Genomic DNA, 26,780 nt, shown 5'->3' on the forward strand with positions numbered 1-26,780 from the left:
TTTTTGCAAGGCGGGACTTGGCTAATGGACGCCGATGCCTCCCCAGTCTCTTGGTGCGCGAAGCATGTGCCAGGCTCATCGCGACTCCTTTTAAGAAGCAAAGCACATATTCAGCTTGGGGCCAAGTTATCTGAAAGATTACCCAGATGAATGTGAGTGCGCACATATAGATGCCTTCAAGTCGCCTAGCAACTTATCGTGAGCCATACATTTCACAGGGTTTTCTCAGGCAAATAAATAAATAAATAAATACTCAGAGGTGGCTCTACCTCTAGTGCACAGAAGGTGTAGTTTAGTGATGTGCCAGCACTCTCTGGCAGAGAAGGCTAAAGACCCTGTCCCACAATTGCATGGCATTGAGTCGCGGCAGTTGAAGCCAAATCAAACGGCCTTCATTCCCTCGGCAGCACCAGCTACAATCCAGCCAGAAAACAGGAGCGCACTCTTTGAGGCATTGTGGCCAAAACGCAGGGAGCAAGGACGGGGAATCGGGAGAGAGCCAGGATTTGCGGGGCTGGAAAGGGAAGAAGAAAGCAAACGTATTTCCATTGTGCTGCTGGTAAAACAAAAATGTTTGAAGATGGAGAAACCCACAAACTATTTAGGATTGGGGCAATAGTAAGTCCATACACAGAAAGCTCTAGGTATAATATATAGTACAAAAATAACAAGAGCTGTGCTAGTCCAAGTTGAAATCAAATGTATTCCGGGTCGTGGTGCAGCTGGTTAGTAGCAGTTGCAATAAATCACTACTGACTGAGTCTGGGTCAGATTGAGCTCCCAACTGTTACTAGCCTAGCTTGCTGTTGACCTAAGAAGCCCGAAAGTCAGCTGCATCTGCTGAGTAGAAAATTTAGGTCCCGCTTTATGAGGGGAGGCTAATTTAACTTATTTATGACACCATTAAAACTGCCTGCAGCGTGTGGAAAGAAATGAGAAAGTACTACCATCAAGGACTCGGTATCACAAGTAGATGGTGAAGCGACAGCTCCCCCTGTGGCCAGAATTGAGCATACCCTCATGAAGCCGGAAATGTTAAATTGCCTCTGTGTCTGTCTATATATGTCGAATGTCTCATGGCATTGAATGTTTGCCATGTATACACGCTTTGTGATCCGCCCTGAGTCCCTTTCGGGGTGAGAAAGAAGGGCGAAATATAAATACTGTAAATAAATAAATAAAACAAATATTCCACCATTCTGTTCATTCAGATGCCTGTGGGATATCTACAAGAAGTAGCAAACAACACTCCTGAGTTTAGTTGGAAGAAGAGAGAAGGAGGCCTTTTCTGTTCTGTTGTCAGACTCATACCTGGTCCCACCTGGCCTAAGGAGTTTCCATTTGCGCCCATGTTCTGGACTCTTGGGGTGCCTCCAATGGCCTTTATCTTATAGATACCGGCATTATGTATTGCTTGTTTACTAATGATGTAGTGGAAAAACTGTAATTGCAGGAGTTTGCCTCAATAGGCCCTGCAGCCTATGGTTTCATGTATGTGTGTATGGGGGGGGGGGCATAGAGATTTTCTATTTTTTCTTGATATAACTCTGTGGTTGAAGACTCCATCATAAACACAGGCATCCCAAATAAGCCAAACAACCAATGAGCCAATCGCTAATAAAAGTGTTCCATTAAGTTTACGGGGCATGGTTGCAATTCCACACATAGTAACTCGGGAACAACCTTCACTGAAATTGGTGGGGCTTACTCCTGCCGCATAAATTCACATTAAGCCTTTACAAAATACCTTCAGCCCGCTATAATATAACCTGTTAGTCATTAATTGGAAATGCTTGCAATCTTGCAAAGAACTGATTCCACTTAAACTGCCAGCATGAAACAAGAATACTATCAAAATATCGAGACCGGCTTGATTATTTCCCTCACTCTCCTCCTTCCCTTTTCTTAATATATTGCAAACAACAGGAACACTTGAACCCCTTGCAATCCCGTCATTCAGCGGAGCAAGCAGTGTCGTCCCTGTCCCGAAAGAGATTATCGGGGATTTGTTGGGAATCCCTTTGCTGAAATGCTTGGGGCCAGAAGTGTTTGGGATTTCTGATTGTGGAATACTTGTATACGGATGGATGTATATAGGACACACCAAAACATGACACTCATTTATGCTTGATATACACCTCATACACATTGCCTGAAGGTTATACATAGTATTATAATAATAGTGTGCAAGAAACAAAGATCCTTGGGTGGAAGACACAGTGCCCTGGGTCACATTAATGGCTGAAAAGCACATGTTAAAAAGGTGCACTTAAAATCCGATTTCAGCTGGAAAATGTGCTTATTCGCATGACTGTATTTCCCTGTAGTCAAGAAAAACACATGACTTCATTCCTATATGCTGGTGGGGACTACTCCAGTGCGTGTCTGCGTTTTAAGATCCTGAAACAGCGGATGAAAGATGTAAACAAATGGAGCCACAGACACACAGGTGGCTCAATGGAAGCACGAGAGGACAGCAATTCCCATAAGAGCGCTCCGCAGCTATTCCTCTGTTCTCATGTTGATGAAATTGAACAGAGCTTGAATTTGCACAGTGCGCACCAACATGGCAGGGAAGTAACCCCAAAGGGAAATGGGGTTAAGAGGGAAAAAGTAAAGGCAGCAGGTGGGTGAAGATAAGTGACAACAACAAATCTGCTTGTGTGCACATTAGTGTATTTGCATCTTTGTCCCGGATTACAAGGCTGTCTGGAAGGGCCCTAAGAAGGGGAAAAACTAAATACTGGGGTGAGATTCAGGTCCCCCCCCCCCCCCGCCCGACTTGGGTTAAGCCAAGGTCAGGCTGCATCAAAGTGGGCTTGTCCCAGGTTAATCTGGATCAGCTGCTAGTCCACATGGTCACTGATCTACATAGTGGTCCGTGTAGAAATGGCCTTTGTTCACATCATTACTATCAAACGGTATATTGTTGCAGATAGACAAGTTACTTTAAACTTCCTACTGCCAAGCTCTGGCTAGAAAATATTAGAAAATGACACAAATTGCTCATCAAAGGCTCTGGCTCTGAATGACACCTTTCTCTCTCTCTCTCTCTCTCTCTCTGCAACTGCTAAGGCAGTGATGAAAAGTCGGGGAGAAAGAAGAGGTGACAAGAGCGAGTGAGCGAGAGGGAGCTGTCTCTCCAGGTTGCTACAGAAAAGGCTCTTCTCTTCTCTGTTTCCCGTCTCCTCTATGCAGGAAATCCCAATGAGACGGCTCCCCTGTTCTAGCACAAACACACACACACACAAAGCAAAAGTCTGGAGGCTGCTGCACACAGCCGACTTGTGGCTCTTCTTTGGCACCACGTGCTTGTCCTGAGATGAACTGGTGTGAAGCAGCTGTTGGTCTAGACAGAGGGGCCCCGGGCTGCAACTGCACATGCCTTTCTCTCTCTCTGCCAGCCGGAGGAATGAGCGCTGCAAACCTCACTGTCTAGGACCTTTCAGCTGCTGGGTGAATGGAGAGGAGACGCTCTCGGTGCGGCCGAAGCGGGCTGGGACCTTGCCCTTTGGGTGCACCTTGGGTCCTCCTCGGTCCATGAGAAGAGCCTGCAAACCCAAAGGAGCGACACTGCCAAGCTCCGCTCGCTTAAGGAATCCCTGAAGGAAAACTGAAGGCCTTACAACAAAGCCCGGGCAGTGGCTTGGGGGTGCCGTTACAGGGCAGCAAATTTCTTGAATTCTTGGATTTATTTTAATTGTATTTTCAAATGTCAATGGAAGGGAGAAGCACTTTGGAATTTTCCACCTCCTGTGCCAGAATAACTTGGCCCGCTTTAGGAACGCTGAGGTCTGATCTTGCTGCAGCCAGGACTCTTGGTTGGGCTGCCTGGGGGGGGGGGGGGGTGCGTGCTCGTGCCGCGCGGGCAGAACATTCCTGCTCTGGAACTCCAAAACATGGAAGGCTCCAGAATTGCCCACATGGGTGGCTGAGACAGTGAAGGACACTTCTGCTTCCTGACACTTCCGTGTACCCAACATGCCGAAATATAGCTCTTTGTCAGCTCTGGCAAGTGTAGGAAACCTCTGGAAGCTACGGATTTTAGCTATGGACTACATCTGGAGGGCTACAAGTTGCTTACCCAGGCACAAGGGACTGGCAAGAGCACAGAAAGACTGTGTGTGTGTGTGTGAAAGAAAACTCCAAGTCTCCCCAGAGACTGGAGTATTGGATCCTAGAAATGCACTGAAGGAACTTGTTCTACCCTTAATTTAGAAAGCAGCTTCTGGGGAAATTGTGCCACACCACACGGCAAGGGGGGGTGGGGGTGGCACAGTGTGTTAAAGTACTGAGCTGCTGAACTTACAGACCAAAAGACCCCAGGTTCAAATCCCGGGAGCAGAAGAAACGCCCGCTGTTAGCCCCAGCTCCTGCCAACCTAGCAGTTCGAAAACATGCCAATGTGAGTAGATCAATAGGTACCGCTCTGGTAGGAATAAAACGCTGCTCCATGCAGTCATGCCGGCCACATGTCCTTGCAGGTGTCTATGGACAACGCCGGCTCTTCGACTTAGAAATGGAGATGAGCACCAACCCCCAGAGTCAGACACGACTGGACTTAACATCAGGGGAAACCTAAACCTTTACCTTTACCTACACAACAAGGGGCATTAGCACTGTCAGCATCTGTCCTTGATTTCCGGCCATGGGTTTAACAAGCACATTCTGGAGTGCTGTGGTGGTGGGGAGTCCCACAACAGTTGCGCATCCGGCTAACAAGAGCAAAAGGTGGCAGGTTGCTAATGAGATGCCATGATGCCAAGCCCAGCCCAGCCCAGCCACCCAGAGTGGGCTAATCACATGCATCACTGTGGGGTTAGTTGCTGTTTGTTTACCTCGCAGTACAAACGCTCACTCACACACACCACGGGAAATGCTGGAGACACAAGTAAGGCCACCTCAGATGTATGTTCAGAATGAAGAGCCTCAAAGGTCACATCCGGTGCACAAGACCGGTGTGGGCAGGAAGCATCCATGCGAGAGATACTGTGGCAACAGACTACATTTGGGCTCCATTTGGGCTCTTCCAACAGAGTGAGGTTTCTCGCTCTCACATCTCCTGCATGCTCAGAGTGGAACTAAATTCACCCCAAACAATGTCCAGTTTTCTTTCCTACTGGCCAACATTTTGCATTTGCACTTTTTTGACACATTTCAAACTATGTTTATTTTCTATTTATTGTGCAGTCCTTGGAATAATGCATAAATCTGTGGGCAAATGATGTAACAATTTGCAATTCATGACTTTGCAATTAGAGTCTTGTGACTTGCCAATTTTGAAGTCTGCACTTCATTGACTTGAATGCACAAATCAGTTAATTCAGAGCTCTAAATGACTTGACTGCATATTACTGTTAAGTAGGTATTAGATAGTGAAGATGAGCATGAATCTTACAACCAGTTAGAGGTTCCCTTAGAAACTTAACGAGAGACTGAAGCAACTCTCAAATCAAAGTTGCATTAACTCATTTGCTCTCCTCTAAATCCTACACTGGCAAGTATGTATACTATACAAAACCTCTGAAGTCTTTTTGTTACATTTCCAGTTTGTTGTGATGTTTTCTTAAAAGAATTAACAATGTAAAATAAAACAGTTAATATTGAAATTTCTGAAACATTTCTACTGAACAGAGTTTATGGATTGTAGATAATGTTTAGAAGTACCTTGCAATGGCATGCCAGCCACCTAAGATTCCTCCTGCCAAAAAGCCTTTCCTTCCTCAATTCCCCCTTCGAAGTGGTGACAGAAAGGGCTCATGTACACGGACACTGACGTCAATGTAGATGTGCCCACAAGTCAGCATGGAAGGCGATCAGCCCCATGGCAACAAAATTCCACATAGGGCTAATGCAAATTAACCTGGAACAAATATCAAACATTTCCTGATAATAAATCAGCATTTGCAAGGCTTGCTAAACAGACTGATTTTCCTTTTTATGAAATACAGCTGAAGCATTTTCTGCAGAGTCCACTGCACTTGGCTGATGCTAACGGATTTGTGTAAATGCCTAAAACAGCCACCAGGTGGCGTTCATAAATCTCTTACTGCTGCCAGTAACTTGTTCCTGACCCAACGCTGAACTAAGGGGACCTCATTTGGGCTGAACATGATGCTCAACCACTCCCTACATCCGTTCATACCAATGCCTCCCTCTGCTGTGAGGTTATAGGCAGCCTCTTCTGGGCAGAGTGGAGAAGGAAGTCAAACGGCAGAGGCATCCGTGATCGATCGTCTCCCAGCCTTGTCCAAACTGGCTGCTTTCAGCTTCTTCTCTGGGTAGAGGTTGCCTGCCATGTCCCGGCAGCCTCCTGCTCATTAAGCACACTAATGAGATGTTGACCAAGTTCCCGGGGAGAGAAGGGGCAAGGAAGGAAGCACACGGGAGGGAGGCCAGAATGCACGCATGACGAGCAGGAGCGAAGCCCTGGCCAAGCTGACACCGACATGCTCTGGGAAGCGCCAGGCGGTGCGGCGTGTGTGCCAGCCACCTGCAACAGAGAGCTCGGTGACTGATGTGCTCCATCAGGCCTCTAATGGGCATTTGGTTCAATTATCAGCTTGTCGAGTTCTTTGTGAATCAAACAATGCACTGACCTGGATGCTCTGGCTTCCATTGAACAGCTACAGAGAAAACCCTGCAGTGCAGGTGCTAAGGCACATTCTAGGACAGGCAGAGTGTTTTAGGGAGAGTCAGTGGGCTTCCTCTGTGGTGGGGGGCTTTTTATGATGTGCAGTTGCAGAACACGTCTGGGGAGAGGAGGGCAATGGACTGGGGAGACAACACTGCACAGCAGGAAGAACCACGGTTTGGCACCACTCGGCATTTCCTCGCTGTGGTGTAAGAAACCACCTTTCTGGACAATGGCTCCCAGAACACTCACCAGCAAGCACATTTGCTCTAACAACTGGGGGATGTTGGGAATTGTTGACCAAAAGGCAACAAGGTTCCCAAGGTTGTCCAAAATCTCTCTTTACATACTTCTGCCACTGATTTTTTTAGTACCCCCAACCGTGCTTTTTCAGTAGGAATGGACTGCTGGAGGACATCTGATCACTCTTGCCATTAGGACTAAGCAGGTGGGTTTTCTATTATTATTATTATTATTATTATTATTATTATTATTATTATTATTATCATCATCATCATCTTTATTTATACCCCACCTTTCTCCCCATAGCCACCTTGAGTCCCTAAGGGGAGAAAGGTGGGGTATAAATAAAGTCTCCATGGCATGACATTTTTAGATACATACATACATTAGAGATGAGCTAAAATGGGTCCATTATATGAAAATATTCAAGCTGCTAGAAATCTACCTCCACTTTATAATTTCAAAGGAGGCCTTAAGATAATAAAGGTGAGCAGCTTCTCCTCCTCCCTCCAACCTGGCATGATTTGTGGTTAAATCCGACTGCCTGTCTGGCACCGTAGTATCATCATGTTGGCTGTGTGATCTCTTACTGACTGGCAGAACATTAGGGGCTGCCATGAGATGTGTGTGTGTGTGTGTGGGGGGGGGGGGGGATGCAAAAGCAGTGCCATGAATTGACAAAGGGTCACGGAGGAGCTCTTGCCTTGCCGCCCCTCTCTTCTTCTTCTTCTTCTCCTCCTCCTCCTCCTCCTCCTCCTCCTCCTCCTCCTCCTCCTCCTCCTCCTCCTCCTCCTCCTCCTCCTCCTCCTCCTCCTCCTCCTCCTCCTCCTCCTCCTCCTCCTCCTCCTCCCCTAAAGCCTTTGCTGTAATGGATTATGCAGGAAAACTGGGCCCAGGCTGTGCTGCTGTGAGCAAAGATTATCACAGCGAGAGCAGCATTTCTGGGGAGTTAGAGAATTAATTAAGGATGAAAGGACAGATTTATCAGCCTAAGACTGAATAGCTGAGATGCTGCAGCTCTTCCATCTCACCTGTTCGGTGGCAGGCGGTTAGGAATGACGGGAGTTGGAGTCCAAGACACCTGGAGGGCCGAAGTTGGACCAGGCCTGCTCTACAGGGTTTGGGATAAAGTCCATTCCAATGATCATGTAAAGGTAATATTTATTTTTCAAAAGGATTTACATCATAAAAACAATGATATAACAAGTATCTCAAAGCATACATTTTCTAGCTTTTGTCAAAGCAATTTTTCCTGGTAACTTCAGTAAAAAATCAGCTTGCTTAGGAAGCTACATCTCTGAGAACAACTCCTCTTGTTTATAGACTTCCTTTCTGGATATCAAGTGGAGGAAAAGAGGGAACATTGCAAACGCACACGCACACACACACACGCACACACACACGTGTGTGCAGATCTACTCAACAGCACTCAGGAGATCAGATTTTGCTATTTTCAGATTTTAGGTTTGAAGTCTCCTAAGATAAAATTGGACATGGAATTATACTACATAATAATAATAATAATATGAAATCCAGCATATCTATCTTGTTTGCTGTGTCATAATAAAATAATAATAATAATAAAATAATAATAATAGTAATACACCAATTACAAACCTCAGCAATAATATTAAGATAGAAACATGTAGCCTCATTGAAACTACTAAATGTGAAGCCACCACCCAAATGACCTGTTTCCTGGAACTGAAACACTTTTGTTACTTTCATCGTTATATAGGGATGGACTCTTGATTTAGGCATGTCCACTTGCGCACCGGCTTGCGACACAATTTCTGCCCCACCTTACCCCCACTCTCAAACCCATTCCCTTGCCTCACCAGGAAGAGAGCTTGTCCATGCCAAGTGGGAGATTATGGGAGTTGTAGTACAGGAGTACCTTTTTCCAAGCATTGATAAAAGCCTCCTCCTAGTTGTAGCCTTTTAGGAAGGGTTTGTAGGTTTCCTTCAAGAGAAGGATGTTCTGTTATTTGAGACCTGGTGTTACGATGGGCTCCTTCCCAGTCGGTACAGCTTTCTCCTTCTCCTGACCAAAAGCCACAGGAGCTCTTTGCAAGCCAAGGAGATAATTGGCGGAAACAAAACCAACCGCAAGAGCCGCCTGCCCGCCCGCCTGCCATCCGCCTGCCCCTTCCTCACTTATTGCCTGGTTCCAGGGCACAATGTGGAATTCAGTCATGGCAATGGGAAGTAACAACAGCAACAGGTAAGGTGTCAAAAAAGCTCTTGCTTTTTGGAAGCTAATTGCATCCCCTCTTGAATATTTTTTTAACCGTCATTAGAATTTTTAAAAAATCACTTCTGGTTATGACAAATCACTCATCCCTCTCCTACAGTATTGGCACTGATCATGCAATTAAATTGATTGCATGTTCATTCATGATGGCACGACATCAAACAAGAACGTAATGTATGGGATTGATCAGAAATTAGAAACCGTTATTACAATTTACATATGTAATGCACCCGTATCTCTTATACGAGGGGATTGGTTTAACCTCCAGTTTGCTAGTACAACTGAATTACGGTGTCGCGGAAGGATGCATGCCTACAAAGCGTGTCACCAACAAGGAATGTCTGGCAAGCTCTACTCTAGGGGATGGGTGGGTGGGTAATATGACCCTGGCATCTTCATGGTGAGTCTCCTCGCACCTGTGTCTTCCCAGCTTGTCGGCCCTCAACCTTCCGGGCCGGCTGGCATGTCTGAGCAACCCAGGTTAACGGTTGGTTAGCAGCTGTTGCCATCCCTGCTGCTGCTGCTGCCGCCCCGCAACTCCCTTGCCTTGCCTGCTGCCAGCACGGCTTCTGATGAGCGGCTCTTCAGGCAGGCAGGCAGGCAGGCAGGCAGGCAGGCAATTGACTGGAGGCTGATTAGAGGCTTGAGCACAGCCTCCTTGCAGCTATTTTTAACCCGGCTGTCACAGGGCTCTCCCCACCGACTCTCAGAATGTGGCTCTAAATGCAGAGCTTCCCAGGTGCAATGGCTGGAAACCTCAGGTCAAAAAGGTCGTGGGGTGGGGACGGTGGGAAAACCAACCCCACTGCCCCTTCCCCTGCAGCAGTGAGTTACGCGTGGGCTGAGCCAGTAGGAGAGAGCAGTGACTCGGTAAGGATATTTCTTAGTTACACTGTTGTCGCCATCGTTGATGATTGCTCCAGTTGTTCAAATAGGAAACAGAGACCTACAAGTGCCTCTTAGTTAGGTCTGTCTGTTTGTCCATCTGGGTCGGTATGGTCTAATCCCAGGGTCTCCCAACTACGGCCAGCAGGCCGGACGCGGACCTCCAAGGCCATTTATCTGGCCCCCGCCCAACACTTTATTATTTATTATTATTAGGCTTATTTATACCCCGCTTTATCTCTCCGCAAAGGAGACTCAAAGTGGCTTACAATGTATGGTGACACAATTTAAAATATATAAACATGCAAACCTTAAAACAGAATTAAACGCAACAGTATTAAAATTCATGATTAAAATCCATTAAAACATATTCAAAGCTAAAAATCAACTTTAGACTTTGGGTTGAAGTAAGGCTGAAATGACTTGAAGGCACACAACAACAACAACAACAACAACAACCACCACCATCTCTGGATGTGGGGTCAACGACAACTCCCATCATACTGGGCCAGTCCACTCAAATTTCTCCAATGTTTTTTTGTTGGTCATGTGGGGTCTGTCTGTCGCTTTTGGTCCAGATCCATCATTAGTGGGTTCTCAGCACTCTCTGGATGAGGGTGAACTACAACTCCCATCACGCTGGACCAGTCTCCTCAAATCTCTCCAGCGTTTTCTGTTGGTTGTGGCAAGTTTTATTGTTTTACTAGCTGTGCCCGGCCATGCGTTTCTGTGGCTTATGGGAATGCTTTGTTGGCCAGGTAGAATAGCAGTGAATAGCCTTGCAGCCTCAAAAGCCTGAACCCTGGCTGTCCCCTGCCACCATTGTGGCTGAGGGGGTTGCTAGGAGATGAAGTGGGTGGGGCCTAAACGGGGCAGGGCCTACCCTTCTGACCACAACGAGGGTTAAAACGGCCCTTCCTTGTTCTCTAATTTGGACTTTATTTTCCAGGTTTTTTTGTTTGAAAGACATAGATAGGATGACTATGTCTCTTGTGGCCAAATTTGGAGTGATTTGGTTCAGTGGTTTTGTTGTTTACTCAGTCTTACAAACATACATTACATATATATACACACACACACACACACACACACACACACACTAGCTGTGCCCGGCCACGCGTTGCTGTGGCGTTGTCTGGTGGTGTTGGTGAGAAATTGTTGAGGTAGTGGTGGTATTGAATGTCTGTTGTATGGTTGTCTTTATGTTTAGTATGCACACTGAAGTGGATTATATGGCAGTGTGGAGTCAAGATAATCCAGTTCAAAGCAGATAATATAAGATTCTAAATGGGTTATATAGATGTGGAAGGGCCTTGAGTCTACACTGCAATATAATCCAGTTCAAATCTGATAATCTGTGGAAGAGGCCAAAGCGAGGCCTAACTGTGCCTGTCCCCTGGACTGAGTAGGTTTGCTAGGAGACCAAGTGGGCGGAGCTTAGCCTTCTAACTGGCAGCAATCAGATAAAAACAATTATTCCTCTCCCTGTAATTAGGACTTTATTTTTCTTTTCTTTTTGTTGTATCAACCTAGAGCCGTGAATGATGGGTTGTGTTGTCAAATGTCGAGGTTGGGGGGCCTTTAGTTTTGTTGTTTTGTCCGCTGCCCTGATGCCATCATATATATATATATATATATATATATATATATATATATATATATATATTCCAGCTTGGCACCCAGCACAACTGGGCTCGCCGGCTCTTATATCCACTGCCATACAAATGGGAGTGGGCTTTGGGGTCCCGTTTTGTTGCACCCCTTGTTTTCACGGCCACCCAGGAGTGCAGGTTTTCCTCATGCAAATACATTTCTGGTGCCAAGGATGTGGAAGCTGGAGCACCAACATGGCAGCCAGTGGGTGTCACCGGTGCTGGTGGGAAACTGCCAGACAGACCCCTTTCTCTCTTTCCAGCCTGACCGGCTTTACTTCCCTCTCATCTCCCACAAACTGGGATTTGTGGTGCAACCTGGGGGGCGGGGGCTCACCAGCCTATTGTAGTGTTTTAATGGGCCAGTGTCTTCTGCCTTGACTCTCCCCATGGGCTTGGAGGGCAGAGGGAGCGATGGGAATCCAAGAGATCCTGCCAGCCGTCAAGATGCCAGGATGGAGCCTCCCAGCGCATTGCATTGCCACAAAGGAGTTAACGGTGGCGGCGGCAATTACGGAGGGGAAAGCAAGGCCAGGTGCTTCCCTGCGGACACTGCATTAGCACCATGGCAACAGACCTCAGCGCTCCAAGCCGGGCTCGCGAGGGAAGGCTTGCCAGCCGTGGGCACAGAGGCCAGGGCGGCAGGCAGGCAGGTGGGGGGGGGGGGGGGAGGGACAGGGGCCCCAGGAGTCACCCAGCTGGAGCTTGGGGGTCTCTCCGAGCTCACAGGGAAAGCGAACCCACTCATTGGGGTGTTGCTGTGTGGTTTGTTTCCATGCGGTCTGGCCAATGTGCCCGAGCAGCATCTTCTCCTGACGTTTCGCCTGCATCTGTGGCTACTGGCATCTTCACTTGTCTTCTGAGTGGCTGGATCCCACTCAAAACACACACATCCAGCTTGCTAATTGCACCCTTTACACTCGGGTGACAGGCAATGGTTCTTTCCTCCCACCCTGGACATCATTCCACAGGAGCTTCCAGTGGCGCAGTGGGTTAAACCCTTGTACCGGCAGATTGCTGACTTGAAGGCTGGGTTGGGAGAGCGCGGATGAGCTCCCTCTGTCAGCTCCAGCTCCATGTGGGGACATAAGCCTCCCACAAGGATGGTAAAAACATCAAAATGCCCAGGAAATGTCTCCTGGGCAACGTCCTTGCAGACAGCCAATTCTCTCACAGTAGAAGTGATTGTCAGTTTCTCAAATTGCTCCTAACACAAAAACATTTCCACAGGTGTATTATATACTCCACTTACTTGACCACCCCCAGATCCTCTGAAGATGACATTAGCCACAGATGCAGGCAAAACGAAAAAAGGAGAAAATGCTGCCATAACTCTTTGGCCAGAGCCCCAAAACCACACAACAACACTCCAGTGATTATGGCCGTGAGACAATATCTTCATTTTTTACAATTTTCTCTGTTGCCTCTTCTTCTTTTTTAGAGACATGGTGAAAAGGAGGGGGGGGGGGGAAGCACTGGTTGTGCCTCCAATGAGAACCACCCTGAATTAATCATGGATGTGGTCTTGACCTTAAGCGGCGGAGGGGGGAAAGGAAGGGGCCTCAGGCCAGGAATTGTGGGAGTTGAAGTCCAAAACACCCGGAGAGAAGGCCAAAGTTGGCCCATGACAACACATCCCTGCATCTTATATCATTCATTCAAATGCAAAATGCTTCCAAACAGTTCTAATTGCTCGTGTGTGTTCTCCACCACCGCTACCAACATGTGTGTTTTTTAAAGTTGTTCTGGGGGGCTTTTTCAAGCTAAAACAAGAGCCTCTTCCCATTTCCTTTGCTGCAGAATCCCTCAGCTCTTGCAAAATATTTACAACTCCCGTCATCCTGGACGTTGTCCCTCCCTCCGCCTCCCCCACATTTTTTTTGCAGGGCTTTTTATCTTTCTTCTAAATCTGATATGCGTACACCCACTTGCTCTCCAGTTTTCCTGACTTTGTTATCCTCTCTTCTGTTAAGACATGCCTATTTTGTCATCCCCATAGCTAGCTTTTCAAAGACACCCCCCTTTTTTAAAAAAAGAAAAGAAAAATTGCACGCCCAGTGAAGTTAGTCGTGTCTGAGGAAGGCAGATGTCTAGCTGCACACAAATTTAGCACGGCTAAAAAAAAATCAGTGCAAAAATGAAGAGAAGAGCACCAGAATCAGGAGGAGAAAAGGAATTAAATAGATATTGCATACATTGTGCAATAGTACCTAATACTAGTACTACGACTAACAGTAATAATTTATTATAATAAATAACATAACCATCAGGAGGAGCAGACAAATTAACTAATATTACAAGCCATATCTAATACTAATAGTATTTCCTACTAATACTGATAGCTTAGTAATAATTTATAATATTATAATTTATTATACTACATAATATAATAAACAGGAGGAGCAGTGCAATTAACTGGGCATTGCTTACAATTTATAATACTAATAATAATACTTACCTACCACTGCTACTACTAGTAGTAGTAATAACTTTTTATAATAATAAATAATATAACAATCAGGAGGAGCAGACAATTAACTAGATTATTACAAGCAATGCCTTATACTCATAGTATTACCTACTACTACTGATGCCGTAGTAATAATTTATAATATCATAATTTATTATACTACATCATATAATAAACAGGAGGAGCTGAACAATTAACTGGAAATTGCATATAATGTTTAATACTAGTAGTAATATCTACTACTACTACTACTACTACTACTAATTTATTATAATAATAAATAATATAGTAAGCAGGAGGAGAAGCCCTAGCCAGCTGGGCCAAAACACCTGGTGGACCGTAAGGTGTGCAGGCTCACTTAAGGTCACGTCAGTACATGGGCGCATGGTTACTTGGGAGCCCTGCGTCTTTTCCCCAGAACCAGACCTCTTATTTAGGAGTACAACAAACACATTTCCCAAAATCCTTGGCAGTGATGAGACTGGTTGGGATATTTCAGGAGTTGTATTCCCCCAAAAGCAGTTTTCCCATGCTCTGCTTTGAGCTCACTTAAAAACCATTGGGACCAGAATACAACAACCTGGATGTCATTCACATTTGACAGCTATAGCACTTGGATGCCACTGAAGTGGTGGCGGCTCCCTGACAACTCAAGTGGTATCAAATGCTGTAACTGCTGTGATGCTAAACAGGTCTTGCTTAAAGGCGGCAACATCCATGACTAGCCTAGCGTTGAATCATCCAGGTGAAGTTCTCACTGCACTACGGCAGTCGGCTGCTGTGCCGCGTGACAATTCCCAAGGCGAAGCTGCTGGGCTGAATTTCCCCCGGAGATGCCAGGAAAGCCCTTGGCTTTCTAATAGGACAGAGCTCCAATTACTCCTGCGCTGAGCACCAGAAGCAACATAGAACATCTCACTGGGGTAACATGTAATTTTGGCATGCAATTGCAGCACTCTTTCCCTTGGGTTCAATTTCCTACACCCAGAAGTGTTAGATCCCTTAATTAAAGCAGCCCAATCCCCTTTGCCATAACGAGCTCAGCCCTTTCCCCTCCCGGTCCTCATACGACCCCTCTTCCAGACCGGCTAAGATACACGGCTAGTCAAGTTGAACATGGAGTGAAAGGTATAGGCAAGGCAAACAAGCAAAAACAGTCTTGAGAAGGAACCAATAAAAGTCTCCCGGCGCAGAACTGAGCGTGTCCAGGTGATTCTTTGATAAAGAGAAGCCCTTATGATAAACGGTGCAATAAGCAAGCTGCTCACGGAGAGCTAGAGCTTGAAAAGGTTAACTTTTGGGCTTTTGATGCCAAAAGTCTCCCAGTCAGGGTTTGGAATTAAAAAAGAAAAATGCACATCAGTTCAAAAAATTTACAGAAGACGCTCGGAAGGAAAAGCGAACAAATAATTTGGAGATACTTCAAGAGACCGAGATTTGACAAAAACACATCTCAATGTTGCCAAAAGGAAATCAGATATATTCTGGATCTGCTAAAAACTGGGGAGATGGCGAGCATACAAAATAATAATAATAGTTGTTGTTGTTACTATTATTATTTCTTTCCAAGGCTTGAGGTACAACAAGGAAGGAAATTGGAAAATAATAATATTTACTGGAATACCGGACAAGGATGAATTTGTTGATAAAGAGAAGAGACAGGAAGATACAATTCACAGACTACAACTTAAAATCATCAGATTCTTTAATGTTTTATGAGATGTGTGTTAAAGGGTTAGAGAATAAAAAAGAAACAAAAGGAAGGAAGAGGATGCCGCCGTTCAGGTGTCCAGCGGATCGCGCACGGCTGCATCTCGGGCACCTTTGGCGGTGTGGCATTAGAGAGGGCGGCAGGCCAAGGCGTCTGAGGCCTCGACTGCGTGACCAACACACGCCTTTGCTGAATCCCAAGAGGCCTTTTTCTGTGCAAGGCACCGGAGCACAGAATGGCGTGCCAAGCCCTGCTGCTCCTGCTCCTCTCCTCCCTCCTTGTCTCCCTACCTGCCCGGACTCCCTTCCGGATTCTGCGTTGCCCAGGAAACGCCTGGTGACATTGCAACCACCTTAAAGCAAGCAGAGAGAATCTCTGCTCTAGGTGTGAGGGAGGCTTTTTACAGTTGCTAAGGAAACACCAGGATCCCAGAGATCAGGTCCTGCCAGGTGAGGGAAGAGTGGATGCGATATTGTCGGTGCGAGGCTGCCTGCCTGTCTTGATGGCTAACCTTGCGCAACATGCCACTTCTCTCCTTGGGGAAAGGGGAGCAGCAGGGCTGTGGGCCTTGCCCATATTTCACCGTGTAATAGTCACACTCCCCTTTTTAAAAGAGAAAAAGAAAACATGGTGCGACTATTATGCGATGAAATACAGTAGTTTCAAGGTCAATTTACACCAGGCGTCAATCTATCCATGTTACTTGTCCATCCCAAACTGATTTCCTGCCACTTCTGGGCAGGTGAGGGCATCCTCCCATCTCCCTCTACTCTTCGAACAGCCCCTCTTGTCACCTGGACCATTCCCCCCACCATATTTCCTACAAAGTTCAGCTTTAAAGGCAGGATTATTGTTACTATTTATTATATTAATTTCTGCCTCACCTTTTCCTGACAATTACTACCATCACTACACTGAGTGACAGTGAGCTTCACAGTTCAACTATGTGCGGTGGTAGTGGGGGAAATCGTCCTTCTTCCTATCCTTTCACCATATCTTTGCTTTGTGTGACCCTGGCACTTATGAGAGATAAAGACAAACGCCTCGCCCTTGACATCCTACGTGTCCATCAGTATCCGGCAGTCCTATCCAAGCCGAGGCTCCTCTCCAATCCACTATTCCACCTGAGACATTGACTGGGGAGATCTGCGATTACTCATCCCATTAAGGACATACGAAGAGTGAGGATGCAGCAGACCAAAGGCCCATCTCATCAAACCTGTTCCCACCGTGGCCGAACAGATGGGGCTCTTATGAACACAGAAAGCTTCTTTCCAGAAATCGGTATTCACCGGCGTTCCTCCCACTGCCCCTCAAAAACAGCCATCACAGCTACGAACATCAGGCCGCAAGAACTAGTGCTCAGGGCTGCATGTGGTGACAGCAACAGCTTGCTGCCTTCAGGAAGCATCTGCTACTTTCTAGGAAAGATCTCCCCAGCAGGCTCACCTTGCACAGCTCTGAATACACAAACTGAAAGGAAAAGCTGCAGCAGCCAGAATCCCTGCCCAGTGCCCAGGCAGTGAGTGAGGGAAGGCCCACTGGGAGGAGGGAGGAAGTGGTCTTTCCCCAGGGAGTGCTCTTCAGAGGGTAGGCCCAGTCACAGAGAGCCTCTCTTTGTCATCCCAGCCAAGCACACACCACACCAAACACCGTATTTCATTGCATAATGGGCGCCCCCACATATAAGTCACACCCCCATTTTGGGGCTGCCAAAATTGGGGAAAATGCTTTCCGTGCATAATAGCACATTGCTTAACTGCATGCCTGCCCCTTGGAGCTACAAGGGGAAGAAACACAAGTGGGTGGAGGCGTACTTGCCTGCAGTGAGTGACAGCTACAAGGCCTCCCTGTCTGGCTGCTGAAGGAGGTCCTGTAGCTCTTACTGACCCACTAACTCCAGGGGCCTGGGAGCCATAGGCCCTGCCCATATTTCACCATGTAATAGTCACACTCCCCTTTTCAAAAAGAGAAAAAGAAAAAGGTGCGACTATTATGCGATGAAAATAGAGTAGTTTCAAGGTCAATTTACACCAGGCACCAATGTATCCATGTTACTTATCCATTCCAAACTGGTTAGTATTGGAATAAAAGAAAATGACCACAGGGCTATCAGGCAGGGGAAAAGGTCAAGGACCAACCAACTGCAGCTACAACTCACAGAATCCCCTGCCTTACATTGGACTATGTGCAAACAATGAACTTTTCCAAGCTTTGAAGGAGACAAAATCACTGTGTGACCTTCAAATCATGTCACCAAACTCCAGCCTAGAAGGCAATAGGCCCCAGAGCCGGCCGTAGGTATTTTTCAAGTGTAGGCAAACAGAATTTTGCCCCCCCCCCCAAAAAAAACCAATCACTGAAAAATAAAAGCGTTGGATAAGTAAAAATGTTGGATAATAAGGAGGGATTAAGGAAAAGCCTATTAAACATCAAATTACATTAAGACATTTACAAAACATCGTGTTTTACAACAAATCAACAGAAAAAGCAGTCTTGACTGCGCCCGCGTATGTTTTGCGCCCGAAGCGACTGCTTAATTTGCCTCATTGTTGGACCGGCTGTGATAGGCCCCCTTCCCAAAATAGCTTTTATCTGTGCTTTCTTGGTTCTTTTACATGTACCTTCTCGTTGCTTAGTCTTGTTAATTTCCTGCTGCCTCTCCTGACAGAAAACCCTCCCTGCATTTCTGATTCAGTTATTCATCCCAAACTCCACATTTGCAAAAACATGGCTAAAATCGAATGGACAGTCCCAACCAGAGTAGGGTATTAACAAGTTCCAATGCAGCCCTTTATTTTAGTTAGTAATTGAAACCAAACTTATAGAGAGACTTGCACCTGGGGAAAAAATACCACGTTCTCTCAACCAGGTGCCCGTCCATCATCCCCTGTTCAAGACAAGTATCAGCACGGTGGCTACGGAAGTTATAATCTGACACATTTAGAAGTTACAGGGATGCACACAACAGGTATACCACTGGCCAGGTGCACCTGATGGCGGCACGCCCTTCTCCCTCCGGCCTAGGAGACGCATCTCTCTCACACGTCCACACCCATGCCAGCCCACAGATAACGCGGGCTTGATCCATCCGCTGCCATAAAGTCACAGCACTGATTCATTTTATGATTCACACACACCCCATCATGATGTTCTCAAGGATGCTAGCACTTCAGCAAACTGGAATATTTCCATGTTGCAATGATCCAGAAGAACAGAAACGATAAAAAATAATTTATTCCCAAGGGAAGACTCTCTCTCTCTCTCTCTCTCTCTCTCACACACACACACACACACACACACACACACTTTCCCCCTTTCTTTCTAGCATTCTCTTTTTGAAAAGACTGGAAATAATTCATGACTGAATCCAGCCCTCCAGAGATCTCCTGGCAAAGCATCCCGTATTTCAAGAGTTAAGGCCCAAAGGCATCCTTTTTGCCACAGAACCCTTCTCGCTGCTTTTCAGAAGGAGGAGGGAAGGAAAGCGGGGGGGGGGGGGTCTTGCCTACATCCGTCTAGCAGCTAAACCCCTGTCGCCACGGGGGCATTAGTACCATTACTGCAGCCGCTCCCCAGAGGAGAGTGAGTGGATCAAAGGGTTTTAGTTGCAGACGGCTCCTAGACAGATCTGGAGTGTCTTCAAGGCGGCCACTTGAGGTTACAAATGTACTTTTGGCCTGCAGCTCTGCAGTCAAAATTTTCACAGGGACTTTTTTCCTGTTAACCCCTCACATGCAGCCCTGAACACGCACACAACGAAGGGGTAGGGAGGGAGGCATTATTACGCTTTTTGCCAGGAGGCATTAGCAACTGTTCCTTGCGCTGCCTTCGCATGTGACACACACAAAAGATGAATCCCCCCCTCTTCCTCCTCCGAAATGTTGAAGGATGACTTCTGAAAATCCGTGCACCCCCTCCCCAAAGACGACTGTTATCTCTGCCAACCCATGTTGGGTACTGCTGGAGGCTCTTCTCTGCCTGCCCTACACTTCGTTTCATTTTGTCAACAATTGCCTAGCTTTTGGAGCAGATGTGCTAGTCACATTAAGAGATAATTCTGTGTGTGTGTGCATGCACATGTGCTTCTGTGTCTATGCACACGTAAGGTAAAGGTAAAGGATTTCCCCTGATGTTAAGTCCAGTCGTGACCGACTCTGGGAGTTGGTGATCATCTCCATTTCTAAGCCGAAGAGTCAGCATTGTCCCTAGACACCTCCAAGGTCATGTGGCCACTGGTATGACTGCATGGAGCACCCTTACCTTCCCGCCGGAGTGGTACCTATTGATCTACTCACATTTGCATGTTTTCGAACTGCTAGGTTGGCAGAGGCTGGGGCTAACAGCGGGCACTCACTCCGCTCCCCGGATTCAAACCTGTGACCTTTCGGTCTGCAAGTTCAGCAGCTCAGTGCTTTAACACGCTGCGCCACCGGGGCTCATACCCCCCCCCCCATGCCATACCCCAATACTTCATAAATGAATACCTGAATATGAACAGCCATACAATATCACAGTGCGGTCAAGGTGGCAAAAATGAGGAAGAACACGCATAGGACAGGCTGCAGCAGTTTGCTTTTGCCGCAGTCTGTGCAGCAGGACAAGATTCCTCTCCCTCCTGTCTGTATCTCAATGGTGTGCTAATTATGTACAAATCTACTTTGGATCAGTTTGCAGCAGCTAATGTAATCTGAGAACAAAAGGAAAAGTGGGACGAGGGAGAAACTGGGGTAACATAATTCACTGCATAACGGTCGCCACTGCGTGATGGGTACATCCTCTTTTTTTGCACACACACACAGCCCAATTGGTATTACTACTTCCTTCACATGACCATTACATTAGAGCTGGCTGGGTCTGGGGTTTTCCCTCTTTTACTTCCAAGGAGGCAGGAGGGAGAAGGCCTGACTGGCTCCATTGGGATTCCTTTTTTAAGACTGCCTTTCCTTGGAGGAGGAGCAGGCTGGGTCTAGGGCTCTCCATTCTCCCTCCCCAACAGAAAGGCAGTTTTGTTGTTACTGTTGCCTGCCTTCAATCACGTCCAACTTATGACGACCCTGGAAGAAACCTATTACAGGATTTTCTAGGCAAAACATATACAGAGGTGGCTTACCTATAGGCTCGGAGCCTATATTGGTCTTGTCTTTATTCTGTGTTAAAAGGCATTAAATGTTTGCCTATATGTGTAATGTGATCCGCCCTGAGTCCCCTTCGGGGTGAGAAAGAAGGGCGGAATATAAATGCTGTAAATAAATAATAAATTACCTTTGCCCTTCCCTGAGGCTGAGAGAGTACGACCTGGCCATGGTCGGCCAGTGGATTTTCAGAGCCGTAGTCCAATACTCAAACCACCAACTACACTAAGTGTGATGAGGCCCACAGAGTCTTAATGTATACAGGTCACAGGAACCAGGAAAATAATGTTGGAAACTACAACTCTCACAATAGTGTAACAGTGCATTGCAGCCTCAATATTTTTAACAGTCTCTGAATTTGGGTTGTGTTGATATGTAATTTCTTTGTCAGGAACCCAACCAGCCCTAGAGTACATTCCACTTGAAGTGAAACCAAATGAGAAACAGAGCTGCTCCAACTTCTGCCTGTTGCCCAGACGTACCAGCTAAACCTCGGTAGTTGTCTTTTTATTCTGGATCCTGGGACAAATGTAGGCAATGCTTTGGCAGGCAGAAGGACCCGCATGAGCAGAGGAAGGGCATTTCAGAGAGGAGTGACAGCATCAATTATTCAAGCCCTAATAGCGACTGCAGGGACCAGGCAAGGGCTACGGCCCGATTCCTGCATGCGGAGCCTGGCTCCAAAGATGTTCTTCCACAAGCACGTGGTTAGCACGTGTGAACCTACCCAAAAGAGACTGGCAGGCTACACTGGCATTTGGGTTCCCACCCTGTCTCTGCAAGGCAAAACCCCAGAGCGACCATCAATCATTGTTTGCTGGTGGGCAGGAGAGGAGGAGGCCACGATCAAGGCATCATAAGACACATAAATTAGATTTTCCAGTGGGAAGTCTCCCTCAGTAAAGCACTGCTCCCGATTTGCTTTGTGGCGATGCCTTGATCAAAACCTGCTAAGACTGAGCCCAGTGTTTCTCAAACGGAGCTCCTCCGGGTGTTTTGGGCTTCAGCTCCAGAAATCCCTGCCAGTTGACCAGCTGTTAGGAATTGTGGGAGCCAAAGTCCAAAACATCTGGAGGAACAGAGTTTGAGAAACAGCAAGCAATGCTTAGGATGCAGCGATCTGCTTAATGATAGGGCTTGTCCTATTCCTATGTATTTCGCAGCAACGTGAAAGGAATGCTGAATCTTGGAATATGGATTTCTTGACACAGATTTTTAAAATTTAAATATTTGCATTTTTGTGAAGAGGAACAACCCCAATCTCCTTTAATACATGCAAAACGAATGGACATAACTGCAGCATCTGTTTCCCTCTCTTCATCTTCCTCCTCTCACTGGAACTGGGAATGCACTGTTAGTGAGGAACACCGAGTCACAAACCACTGCACCTTGCTAACAGGTGTACACACATGCATCGTGAGGACCACTGACATGCAAGCATCTCAGCACGAGCAGGCATTGGTCTAACCCTGTCAATGATCAGGATCGGTCATCTCTCCGTGCCTGCTTTCCATTCCTGGAACGGATAGCAGGAAAGGACAGGATACGCAGCTGCTCAGTTCAAAAACCGGCAGAGTTCTTTGAGCTGCGGGGACCCGGCAATGCCAAGTATGAGCAGAGGTCTGCCGCTAAATCGGGACGGGGCTCTCCAGCTCTCCGGATGGTATTTCCCAGAGCCAGGAAAGAAGAGTCTGCACAAGCGGGCACAAACAGTGACCCCGTGTCAAAAACTAACCTGCCACCATCATGCCATCAATCCCTCCGCTCTGCCTGACATAAATCTGGAGCCCTAACAGCTGGCCCAGGCCTTGGCAAGCAGCCTCCCATGCAACCTCTTCTTGGCTCACACTCTCAAGCTACAGGATGGAAATTTTCTTGGTTTTTTTGTTGTTGTTTTTTTCAGAACCGTGGAGCCAAAAACGATGCTGAGTGAATCCTATTGCCGGGATTCCAGAGCTGCCTGGCTGGCTGTGAAGTGGGTGGTGGGAAACTTGGCTGCTGCTCCGGCTGCCGCTGCTGCTCACAAGAGGTGCTTTGAGGACAAGCGGCTGAGCTCACACAGCAGCCGAGGAAGGGCATGGGCGCCTGTCCTCCTCCTCCTCCCTCACTGTGCCTGGCTCTCTGGCTCCCCAGGTTGGGCCTGGAGACTGGGCACACTTGCTGGAAGCTCAAGGGAGGCTCCCTTCTACACTGCCATATACAAGCCGGATTATCTGCCTTGAACTGGATTACCTGGCAGTGTCGACTCATAATCTCATTCAAGGCAGATAATGTGGATAATCTGCTTTGATAACCTGGATTATCTGGCGGTGTAGGAGGGGCCTAGGTGAGCAGGACTCAATATCCACAGCCAGTGGCCACACGGTGTATTGGTTTGGTTGTTTCTTTTCCCTTCCTTCCTTCCTTCCTTCCTTCCTTCCTTCCTTCCTTCCATCCATCCATCCATCCATCCATCCACTGTATGCTCCTACAAGGAGGTCAGGGGAAAAAGCAACAACAGCAAGGAGGAGAAAGATTGAAACCATCAGGCTGGTGAAGCTCAAGCCCTGAAGCCTATCCCAAACCAGCCCTCTGGGGTTCCTCAGGAAATGCCTGCCACGCAGCTTAAACATGGGCAATGCATGCTGCAAACTCAAATGTGGTGACTGGGGACTTCATCACACGCAGTAAAGTGTGGTTTCCCCCGACAATTCTTAACTTGATTGGCAGTCGACATTATTTGAAATTCTGTGCAGAGACGTGCAAAAACGTCAAATTTAAAGTGTGATGGGAATTCCCCATTGTCTGCTTGTCAAGATAATGATGATGTCATTCTGGAGGAGGAGCCAAGGTGGGACCGAGGAGGAAAGGCGGAAATTTATATCTTTTTGTTATCAATATGAATTCAATTGAATTTCCTTTTGAATTGATATATGTCTGTACTTATAAAGAGAATTTATAATATAGAACAGTATAGAACTGAAGAAATCCCGTTTAATGATCTTGTGCTAAAAAGTACTTCAGCGAGAAGAAACACAAGAGGATTTTTTCAAGTAAAAGAAAACTGGGGGGGGGGGGGATTGCAGGAAATGGGTGGGTGGGTCCTTGCAATGTCTTGATTTCCCACCAGAGAGCTGGGATTTTCCTAAGCCCACTGTCCACCCCCCACCTCCCCACCCCATTCCTGCAGTGTCATAACCTAGAGCAGGGGTCCCCAAACTAAGGCCCGGGGGCCGGATGCGGCCCATCGAAGCCATTTATCCGGCCCCCATAGCACAAGGGCAGAAGGGGGTTGGGCTAAATGACCCAAGGGGTCTCTTCTTCTCTTAAAACTTTTATTATTATTATTATCATCATCATCATCATCATCATTGAGGCTGGGTGGCCATCTGTCAGGGGTGCTTTGCTTGTGCTTTTGGTGCACAAAGGCAGAAGGTGATTGGACTCAATGGGCCAAAGGGTCTCTTCCAACCCTCTTTTTAAATTATTAATAATTATAATTTATTTATTATTATTGCTCGGTGGCCAACTATAGTCCGGCCCTCCAAAGTCTGAAGGATCTTGAACTGGCCCCCTCTTTAAAAAGTTTGGGGACCCCTGACCTAGAGTGAAGCGGACATTGTTTGGGGGGAATAACCACTACCACCAGCACGATGCAAAATAAATGCCATAATCCCTTTCACACAGGACAGAAGCTCTGTTAGAAGATCATCCTGTGTTTAAACATTGCATTTTGGGGTTTTAAAAAAATCATTGTTAATACTGATAGTCCATTCGTGCCATTTTTTATTCCCCGTTCTCTTCAGGAAGGGATCACTGACAGACTCTCCCCGGAATTGCCAGAGCCTGTAAACAAGAACTTCTGCATGACACGCATGTGCTCTACTTCTAAGCTGATGGTCATCTCCTTGAGCAAAGGGCACATAAAATATGCTGTACCCAAACTTTGGCCCCTTCGACGCTGCCCTATATCCCAGGATCTGATCCCAGATCATCTGCTTTGAACTGGATAAGTCTACACCGCCAGATAATCCAAGTCAGATCATCTGAGGTCAGAAACAGTGTAGATCCAGCCAATGTTTCTGATTAAGAGAGCCACCATTAGTGGTTTGAGTAATGGACTACAACACTGGGTTCAAGTAACAACAGCATTGGCTGCCTCCTGGTTCTTGTTGAACTCAGGTATTATTGGAAATTTCAGCTAGTTCAAAGAGTCCTCAAGGGAGCTAGCTACAAGGACCGAACAACTCCCTGACTAAAACAGCTCCACTGGCTGCCGATTAGCTGCCGGGCCCAATTCAAGGTGCAAGTTATGGCCTATAAAGCCCTAAACGGTTTGGGCCCCACCGATCTTCACGATCGCAACTCCCCCGATGCCCCAGTGCGGTCCCTTAGATCCTCCGGTGAGGTGCTCCTCTCGATCCCACTGCCGTCCCAAGTATGGCTGGTGGGGACGAGAGAGAGAGAGAGAGGGCCTTTTCGGCGGTGGCCCCCCGCCTCTGGAACACCCTACCCAAAGAGATAAGGTTAGCTCCATCAAGAACATCTTTTCGTAGGGACTTGAAAACTTGGTGGTTCCAATGGGTTTTTGGAAATGACTAATCTGAACCTTAGACACTATTTGGGGTCTAGATTAGTTTTGGAAGCGATCATCTTGTAATCCCTAGACGCCTCTCTGGCCAGTACAAGACTTCTGTCCTGCACCTTTCCTGCTCCTTGATCTTGTTATGGTGTTTGTTTTCAAGTTCTATCTGATAGCTATATAGTAGGCTGAAGTGGTGCAACCCTGGCCTAGGTTCCTTTGCTATCAGCCACACTTCACCCCTGGCTTATGCCTATTTTTATTAGGTTAGTTTTACCCTGGCCCATATTGCCATCTTGTTCACTTTATATATTATACCCATTGGCTCTAGAATCACCCAAGGGTGCGGTTGAAATTGTTTTTATTTATTGGTTTAATTGTTTTTAAATGTTTGGAATTTTAAACATGGTTGTTAATTATTATACTGGTTTTTGTATCTTGTATGATGTATATGTATTGAATGTTTCATTATGTGTACACTGCTTTGAGTCCCACACGGGAGATACAGCGGTATATAAAGTTTTGTTGTTGTTGTTGTTGTTGTATTGGCAATATATGAATGACCTAACGATAAGATACATTTCCAAGAAGATACATCTTGCCTCTAATGCTTATGGAAGCAAGTCTGTTTATGTGTGCCTTCCTCATGAGTAGAATCCTATATAACATATGGCTACTCCTTAGCCGAGCAGAGCAGAGAGAGGCCTCCATAAAGAGAAGTGATTATTATAGAACTGCACCTGACAAGTTCTGCCGTGTAATTAAATCCGCTGTTTTTTTAGAGCGGCTGCATTTGAACTGGTTTCAGAAATTGCAGGATGAGTGTCTCGCACTCCCTGCCTAGCATGTCTTTGAACAACCAAAAGTACAACCACTTCTCTGCTTGATATTTACAAAAAAATAGGTCAAAATATTGCAGAGCAAACAGATGCAGCACAACATGGCCCAAATACACCGTTACTGGGTTACTGGGAGTCCAGCAGAAACTTTTGGTGGGAAGACCAGTACAAGAGCCAGTTAGAGCCATGCCCATATTTCACCCGTAAAAGGACAGAAGAGAGAATTGCTCCTTGTCTTGCTTGAAAAACACATTTAACGAGTGCAGCATGAGTCTGGATTCTGGCCAGCTGTGCCTTTTCCAAGGCACACCATTTCGTTTTGGGCCTTCCTATTCCCTTTCTAGACTAGATCCACAAAAACAAATAAACAAAATCCAGGTTATCTGCTTTGAATTG

The 26,780-nt window shown here is 46.6% G+C and overlaps 1 protein-coding gene and 1 long non-coding RNA gene across 2 annotated transcripts in view; one reads left to right on the forward strand and one right to left on the reverse strand.

The window, feature by feature from the left end:
• The window catches only part of foxo6 (forkhead box O6), a 59,778-nt gene that overhangs the window by 16,193 nt on the left and 16,805 nt on the right, over positions 1 to 26,780 (reverse strand). The gene's annotated exons all lie outside the window — the stretch shown is intronic.
• On the forward strand, positions 9,839 to 26,078 carry LOC134293878 (uncharacterized). The gene is made up of 2 exons (XR_010000857.1): positions 9,839 to 10,001; positions 24,770 to 26,078. It is a non-coding gene; the product is annotated as an uncharacterized LOC134293878 (long non-coding RNA).

Source organism: Anolis carolinensis, unplaced genomic scaffold (assembly GCF_035594765.1).
Source record: "Anolis carolinensis isolate JA03-04 unplaced genomic scaffold, rAnoCar3.1.pri scaffold_10, whole genome shotgun sequence".
Classification (NCBI taxonomy): domain Eukaryota; kingdom Metazoa; phylum Chordata; class Lepidosauria; order Squamata; family Dactyloidae; genus Anolis; species Anolis carolinensis.